Source organism: Panthera tigris, chromosome A2, assembly GCF_018350195.1.
Source record: "Panthera tigris isolate Pti1 chromosome A2, P.tigris_Pti1_mat1.1, whole genome shotgun sequence".
Taxonomy (NCBI): domain Eukaryota; kingdom Metazoa; phylum Chordata; class Mammalia; order Carnivora; family Felidae; genus Panthera; species Panthera tigris.
Window position 1 is genome coordinate 150,367,115 of NC_056661.1, and position 8,983 is coordinate 150,376,097.

Here is an 8,983-nt window from a genome sequence, read left to right on the forward strand (position 1 = left end):
TTATTTCCAACCTAACTTCAGCGCCTGCTGGTTTATTTGGGATGGATATAAAGGTCATATCCTCTAGATTGTTAAGGTAGCTAGTTGTAGCCAGCAGATGAGATGGGCCAGCAGCACCTGGTTGGGTTTCTATTAGCCTGATGGGCAGTGAATCCTTCAGGGTCCATTGCTCTTTGGGGTTTTCCTATTTTGGGGTCCTGTTCCCACCCAGTTCCGGCTTAGAGATAGCAAGACCGCATAAGAGTCTTCTCCTGTCTCTTCTCGGGCTCCTCAGGGGACTCCTCTTCCTAGGGCTTCCTCCTTATGACTCCCTATTTTAAAGAGCGGTGTCAGGAAGAGAAGGGGGTGGTAACTAGAGAGAGTTGTTTAGAAAAGGGTAGCTGGCGAGCTCATCCCATTCGAGTCTCGGCCCAGCTGGCTGCTCGTAGAACTATTAAGACTCAATAAGCGATCTGCTGTCTTTGAAGGTGGGCTTCATGAACATGGCAGTACAATTCAGGTAAGACTCCTCACTGGGTATTTGTTAAGATGCCATAGTTTGACTAAGAATCTAACAGGAGGGATAAAGAAGTACATAGAGTACTTTCGTTTAAACGACGTGACTTCCAGTTGCTTCTAAGAGTCATTTTGAGAGGTTGGTCAAACTACCTGACTACCTTACTCTCATTGCCTGCCAAATCAACTGCTTTCTCTGTGTGCAAAAGATAATGTGAAATGTATGGCTTACACGCACCAACACTCTCATTCTTGGTGTGCTTTGAGGTGAGGGAGCTTATGCTATTGTAACAAGTGACTTCATAGAGTTTAGGGACCCTCTCTTGCCATGAGGGAGCCCACAGACTTTACTTGAGAATTGAGACAGCCAAGAATAACAAGGCCTATTTGTGTGAAAACGCAAGTCATGTTGTTTTGACCTATAATGACAATGTTTTAACCAAAGCAGAAGACCTGAACTCTTGTTCTGCCTCTGTCAGCATCATTTTAGGGGGTCTGGGTAACTTTCGGCCCCTATGCTTTTAATTCATTGGTGGAGAATGTTGAGAATAACATTAACGTTGCTTCACTTTATGTTTTCTGCTCTTGAAAAAAGAGTTAATTATCTCATCAAAATAGATCAAGCTATGAGAAGTAGTAGTTTCTATAAGCTTCATAATATAATTATGAGGACAAATTGCCCATAGAATTGTGTGCGATGCAATGTGAGAACTATTACTTTTCCTCAGCCCTTTGAGGCAAATCCTACTTTTCATCATGTTATAGTGGGAGAAACTGAGGTTTAGGGAGTTTGAGTAATTTGAGACCACAAAGGCAATGACTAGCATTGTTAGGACTAAACCCCAGATTTGTCTAATTTATATCCTGAACCTTGGATTTATGCACAGTTGTTTTTTTTTTTTTTATGAGTCTCTGGAAAAACTAGTGTGGAATGTAAGTTTCATATGGTGTTCACATATAGATACCAGCTGGCTCTATGTAAAGCTTCTTGAGTTTAAGAGATAGTGGAAAATGCCACTATATATATTATATATATATATATATATATATATATATATATATATATATACAACATACTAGCTCTCCCTCAAGAAATCATCCCACTAAAGTGACAAATATTTGTCTGATTGCTTCTAGATGAATTCTGATACACTGATGTATGCCACAGTTCTACACTACATTCCGTTGTCTGCCAACAAGTCTAGTATCATGAGAATTAATCTGACTATCCTACCAGCAAAATGTTCTTATCTCAAGTGAGGTGTTTCATAGCTGCTCCTGCCCTACCTTGATTCCCCACTTCACCTCCCTCAATTGGTTTACTATTAATGTCTCATTTGCGGGGGCAATGTGAGAAGCAAAACCATCCAACCCAGCTGGATTCCATTTAGTTCTATTGTGTCGTCTCAGCAGAGACCGAAGTTCCCATGAGACAGAAGACTGGTAGATGGAGGCATGAATAAATTAGAGGCTACTCTTCACCACTAGTTGCTATACAGGTGATAGATCTCTTAATGCAGATACTTGGGATGCTGAGAGGATCTATGCTGGCTTCCAACTCTAAGATATTATTTCTGTTCAAGCGGATGTCCCCGTGGGGAGTCACATTGCTTGAAGGCTCTTTATTGATTCACGTGTAGGTGCGCTAATTTGAAACATAGAACCGACTCTTTGACATGTCTTTATTGATTTCAAAAGGTAAATTACATGAAGCTCCCTTGTCAGTTCCCAACTACAAAGTAATTCATGAACCAGGGCTCTTTAAACATCTAGTTGCCTGGTGGATATTCAGTCAGATGCTATTTCTACCTTTATGTCACCAAGGCTCAAGGCAGATAATCTTCAGTTCAGAATTGATGCCTTGGGGTCTTCTGGTGTCATTCACAATGTGGTGAGTTACTTTTCTTGCTTCTCTATGGTTATCTAGCATTAAAATCCTAAATATCTGAGTCCAATCTAAGTTTGGGCGATGGATTATTCCCTAGAGCTATATTACGCGCCATTTGAAGGCTACTGAAGCATCAAATGAGCCAGATTCTTTATTTTTTAATTTTTTAATTTTATTTTTAATTTTTATATGAAATTTATTGTCAAATTAGTTTCCATACAACACCCAGTGCTCATCCCAAAAGATGCCCTCTTCAATGCCCATCACCTACCCTCTCCTCCCTCCCACCCACCATCAACCCTCAGTTTGTTCTCAGTTTTTAAGAGTCTCTTATGCTTTGGCTCTCTCCCACTCTAACCTCTTTTTTTTTCTTTTTTTTTTCCCTTCCCCTCCCCCATGGGATTCTATTAAGTTTCTCAGGATCCACATAAGAGTGAAAACATATGGTATCTGTCTTTCTCTGTATGGCTTATTTCACTTAGCATAACACTCTCCAGTTCCATCCACGTTGCTACAAAAGGCCATATTTCATTCTTTCTCATTGCCACGTAGTACTCCATTGTGTATATAAACCATAATTTCTTTATCCATTCATCAGTTGATGGACATTTAGGCTTTTTCCACAATCTGGCTATTGTTGAGAGTGCTGCTATAAACATTGGGGTACAAGTGCCCCTATGCATCAGTACTCCTCTATCCCTTGGGTAAATTCCTAGCAGTGCTACTGCTGGGTCATAGGGTAGGTCTATTTTTAATTTTTTGAGGAACCTCCACACAGTTTTCCAGAGCCAGATTCTTTAAACAAGACTTGTTCTTTCAATAGATCAAGCAATGTATGAGTATAACCATTGGAGCATTTGAATGCCAATGGCACTAGACAACTTTAGGTATAAACTCCTATGTTGCAATAGAGGCAAATTCAATAAAAGTACAGAAAGTTGTTAAGAAGAGAGAAGTAGCCCTTTGAGGTTGTATAAAACAAGTTTCTCAGGTGTTAGAACAGTCTGGGAAGAATAAAGCTATAATTTGTGACCACAATTTATATTAACCATCATTAGATGTTTGACCTATGTATCAAGGAACTAAGCATTTTACATTACAATTTTTTTATGAGGTCTTTTTTTTAAGTATAATTTGTAGCTGTTAATAATAACAAGACAACTGGCAAAGTTGGTTTTCCATCAATGTCCATGTCTCTTAAGCCATATTCTTTCCTCCTAGGATCACCTAGAAAGGTGATCACCTAGGAAGCTCTTAGAAGTGTGATTATCCAGACACTAACCTGGAACAACTAAATCATGAACTTTATAGTGTAGAAGCTAGATATCAATAATTCTGAAACGTCCCAGGTGACTCTAACGTGCATCTAAGGTTGGGAAATTCTGGTCTAGAAGAAATACTATATTTTAATTTTTTTATTAAAAATTTTTAAGTTTTTATTTATTTTTGAGAGCAAGAGAGACAGAGACAGAGTACAAGAGGGGGAGGGGCAGAGAGAGAGGGAGACACAGAATCCAAAGAAGGCTCAGACTCTGAGCTGTCAGCACAGAGCCCTACGCAGGGCTCAAACTCCCAAACTATGAGATCATGACCCGAGCCACACAGGTGCCCCTAGAATAAATACTATTAACAAGTAGTTTAAGGAAAGGCTAAATTGATACTCTTTTGTCCACTAATTCTAAGCTTTGAAATAAAAATCAAAGCTAGTTGCTATACCTTTGCAATAAATAAATTTGTTATAGTACAAATGACATCTGTAACTTGGACAGCTCCAGTTTAATCTTAGTATAAGGTAGTTAAAAGGCATCAGAAGCTTTGTTTCTTTAGCCCTCAAAGTTTAGGCTTTAGTAATCACTTCAAAAAAGTTGCTTTCTTGGTGAAAAAGATCACCAACCCAGTAAAAGGTTACAGTTAGCTGTAATGGGAGAAGAGCAATGAATACGAGTAGAATCTCAGATATGCTTTCTTATCTTAGAAATTTCTCTTCCTATCACAGCTTATTCAGGTCTAAGACTCTGAATTTCTAGTTTGAACTTCATTTGCTGTCCTCCTCATTAGACACTGAACCCCATAATCAACTGGTTGCCTTATGTTGGCTATACAGTACATCTAGAGTTTTAGTTTAGCTCAGAGAAACTTCAGGTTCAAAGTAACACATAGAATATTTCTAAGTCCTCTTTAACATTGGCCTTTTTACCTTTTGGGATAAATTTAGCTCTCTGTTCATACAAGTATCATAATGACTTTTTTTTCTCTTAGGAAAGAAAGAAGAAATTTTTCACATTAAATTATTTTCTCCCCTCTATTCCATGTCTGTCTGTCTTTCTTTCTTTCTTTCTTTCTTTCTTTCTTTTTCTTTCTTTCCTTCCCTTGGCATAGTCATTTGGTATAAACCTAGTCTATTTCTTTCTTTAAGGAACTATAATTTGAATCTAATAATATGAAGCTATTAAAGTTTTTTCTTAAACCTTTCATATAGACACTGCTTGCTTTAGGAATTTGACTTCACAAAATATAAAATAACCAGTTAAGTGACTAATGTCATTCCCAGGTTCCATTATTGTTACTATACTTTCCTATCACTTTGGTGAACTTTCTAGATGATTATTGTCAGAGTTGACTGTTCATCTGCTGGAAGTACATTAAGGTTTATTGCATTAAGGTTCTAATCCTTTTGCTGTCCTCTTCCAGATTGGTGTCCTCTAGAAAGTAGCATTGACATTTGTAACTGTTATGAGACTTGAACTTGTAAGAAGTCCCATCCCTCCCCAAAACTGGCCTGAAACCTTTGGGAGAAAGGTGAATGAGAAATTGTATTGTGATGGGGAGGAAAGTTTTTCCTTTATCCTTCAAGATTCTTCTGGTTGGTTTAAGAATTTGGGGCGCCTGGGTGGCTTAGTCGGTTAAGCGGCTGACTTCGGCTCAGGTCATGATCTCACGGTCTGTGAGTTCGAGCCCCGCATCAGGCTCTGTGCTGACAGCTCAGAGCCTGGAGCCTGTTTCAGATTCTGTGTCTCCCTCTCTCTGACCCTCCCCCGTTCATGCTCTGTCTCTCTCTGTCTCAAAAATAAATAAACGTTAAAAAAAATTAAAAAAAAAATTAAATTGACATGACTCAAAAATAAATGAACATTAAAACAAACAAACAAATAAATAAAATAACATAAAATAAAATAGAGAGGTGCCTGGTGGCTCAGTCCAACTTTGGCTCAGGTGACGACCTCAAAGTTCGTGAGTTTGAGCCCTGCATCAGCACAGAGCTTACTTTGGATCCTCTGTCCCTCTCTCTCTCTGCCCCTTCCCTGCTTACACTATCTCTTCCTCTCAAAATTAAACATTGAAAAAAGGAATTACATTGACATGAAACAGATAAACAGGAGAAAATCAAATTTAAATATGTACATATAGAGAATACACATAAACATGCGATTCCAAGGACAATCAAGATCATCCTGAACTAAGGAGAGGTGGGTAGGAGTCTGGGACTTCAAAGGAAAGGAAAGCAATTGACAGGAAAATGAAAAGGAGGACTGTTTGTTAAACAAATGTTTTTTGGACTTTTCAGAAAAAAATGGGACATAAATTGAACTTTGATCAAGCAGACCTTACTAGGTTCCTCCCTGTCTGTCATACCTAGGTCATTTTATGTCATAGCTATCTATGGCGATAACTGTCTTCCTGGAGAAGGTCCTGTATGTAAATTATTTTAGGCAGTTAGACAGAAGGTTAGAATTTCTTCCTGGGTCTCTTGGGCTTTGTTTGTTTTCAGCTTGAGATAATCTGCATGCCAAGTTAGCACATCTTGGAACAATTCATTCTGAAGCCCTGTAGTTGCTATTGGCTTTTGGAGTTGGAACCATAGTGATTGCCACTTTCTTTACAACAGTATGGTACAGAAGACTGAAGGAATCTGTTTGAAATAGTTTTACCACTATCCTGCAAACCTGATGTGTGTGGTCAGTTGCTGTTTGGTTTCCATGTTTGCGTAAGGCTTCTTAAAACTGGAAGAGAAGCCATAACAGATCACAACAGTCTGGGACTATAACGCAGTCCATCTGTAACTGCACAATAGCTTCAACAATTCACATTTTGGCTACAACGATAACTTCTTGTCTCCTGGCATCCTATCCCCTTCCCTTCCCCCCCTCAGTCGGTCCTTACATTCAGTCAACTTGTTTTCAGCAGGAGCCCCTGAGTCTTAGTTCTCTCCCCACCCCTCTGCCCACCCTTCAAACATTAGCTCCTTTAGCTCTCATCTGTTGCCGGCCAGAAATTTAGGACTGTGTAAGGCTAAGATAGATTATTGTGGGTGTACCAAAAGATCAAGGTTTTGTACACAAGACATTGTCTTTAAATTGCTTAGACGGGAAGAGATGTGATCTCTGATTCTGGAATCTCATGTTTGGATGGGATTCATTATCTCTCATTTGCACTGCTTTTCTAGGACCCTTTGCATTGCAACTGGGACCTATGTTTCTCAAAATTCCATGTGTTCACCCAGGGATGGTTATCTACTAGACAGAGGATAGTAAGTTCATGAGGGAAGGAAAGATAGGAAAATAAGAAGTGATAGAAAGCAGGGCATCAGAATCCTCTGAAGAGCTGTTTCTAAATCCCATCTGTATTGGCCACACCAACACCCAAAGCTATCTCTAAAAAAACAAAGTTAAAAGGAGCAGTTGGGCCAAAGGCAAAGAGAAACAGTGCTGAAAATTTCTCACATTTAGGGGTGCATTTTGTATTTGAGTTGTAGGGAAGTCTTCATTGCTTTCAAAAATCCTAGTTTTGAGGAGGGAAAATTAAGCTCTGTAACACCTAAGTGCTTTCTTTAGCTAACTATCCTTATCTTTAGGCATTATTATTGGGAGAGAAGAAAATAGGTTTTCCTAACTATGATTTTTTTTGGAGAATAGCATAAATCTGGCTCTGATGATAGCCTTGGTTTATAACCTCCTGGGGAAAGGAGATAAGCACAGTATCCCCCTTTCTATAGCACAGCCAAGAACTCACATAGGAATTCTTAAAGAGACAGGATAGCTGGACATAAGTTTCTTAAACAATCTTGTCAAGAAAATGCAGGAAAGACAAGTTCATTTGTTTCTGCTGAACAGGGAGAGCCACTTTTAGATGTCTTTGAGGGATCTGTGTGTTATCTAATTTGCATTGACCACTTCTAAGTTTGACACCTCGATGATTTCTCAGAGCAGAACAGTAAGCTCATTTTAATGTAAAAGCACTACTTTTTAGACAAGTTCATCTCTAGATTCAGTCCACAAATATAGTGGTAGGTCACATGCAAAAGAAGCTTAGTGCATGGAAATATCAGCTGGGGGATGGGTTATGTGGCCAGAAATGAGAATCAAAAAACAAACCAACAACTAGAGTCAAACAGGTCAGTTCAATTCTCTGATTCTGGCTAGTATTAAAAATAGATTTAAATACTTGTATTTGGGGATGGCTCTCAAACATTAGCAATTAGAATTGGAAGAGTCGTTTGGAGTGCCGTTAAAACTCAGATTGCCAGGCCCCATCACCAGAGTTTGATTTAGGACAGCTGAGGTGAGGCCTGAGAATCTGCATTTCTGACAAGTTCCCAGGTAATGTTCATGTTGCTGCTCTGCAAACCACACTTGGAGACAATTGGTTTAGAGAGCTACAATTGTAGGGGCCTGGTATTTTCATTTCTTATTTTCATTCCAGTATACTTAATTTTATTATTATTTTTAATTTTATAGGGGCGTGGTCTTAACAAGAACATAGGTCATACCTGGTGAAGAATGCATTTGCTAAGATTTTCTAATTACAGTTGTTGCTATATAGAAAGTATTGCAACACCACATACCTTTCCACTCATCTGACATGGGGCTCGATCCCACGGACCATGAGATCATGACCTGAGCTGCAATCGAGAGTCGCATAGTTAACCCACTGAACCATCCAGGGCGCACCTCCACTTATCTTTTAATGGAATACTTCACTCTTTTCCCTTTCATAGTAGCTCAGAATTTTTCTGACCACTGGTAGAAAAGTGGGATATGGACGTAACTTCTCATCACCTGTTCTTATTTTCATATACAGGCTGGGGACTTGGGCTTCCTCTCTCTCTGTCCCGATATCTTCCACAGCTATCAATACTGAGGCTCTCTGGCTCCTTCTGGGTTGAAATGAGCTAGCATGGCCCCATAGGTTTCTATTGTCTTCTAGTCTCTTGATGATATCTTCCAGAAAATAACTTCTCCACTTGAAACTCTGATATCCTACATTCTCTGAGGGGTTGTGCAGCTAATGGGGGAGAAGTTTCATTAGTGACCCCTTCCGAATGCAATTTCAGGCACTCTCCTATTAGCGTTCCTGATAGAGCTGTATCCTTAAAACTGTTCCTCACAACTCTACCTCGACATTCCAGTGGTACATCCCTTATTAGTTCAAATACCATGAAACCTGACCTCACACTTCACAACTATCAATGAAAACTAGAGGGGGTGTGTGTAGATAGCATCCCTTATCCCTTTTGAACCCATATCAGGTGAAGGACTCTGCCTTGCTAATTGTATAGATATCATCATTTTCCTATGGAAGGGACCATTACCCAATTAGTCC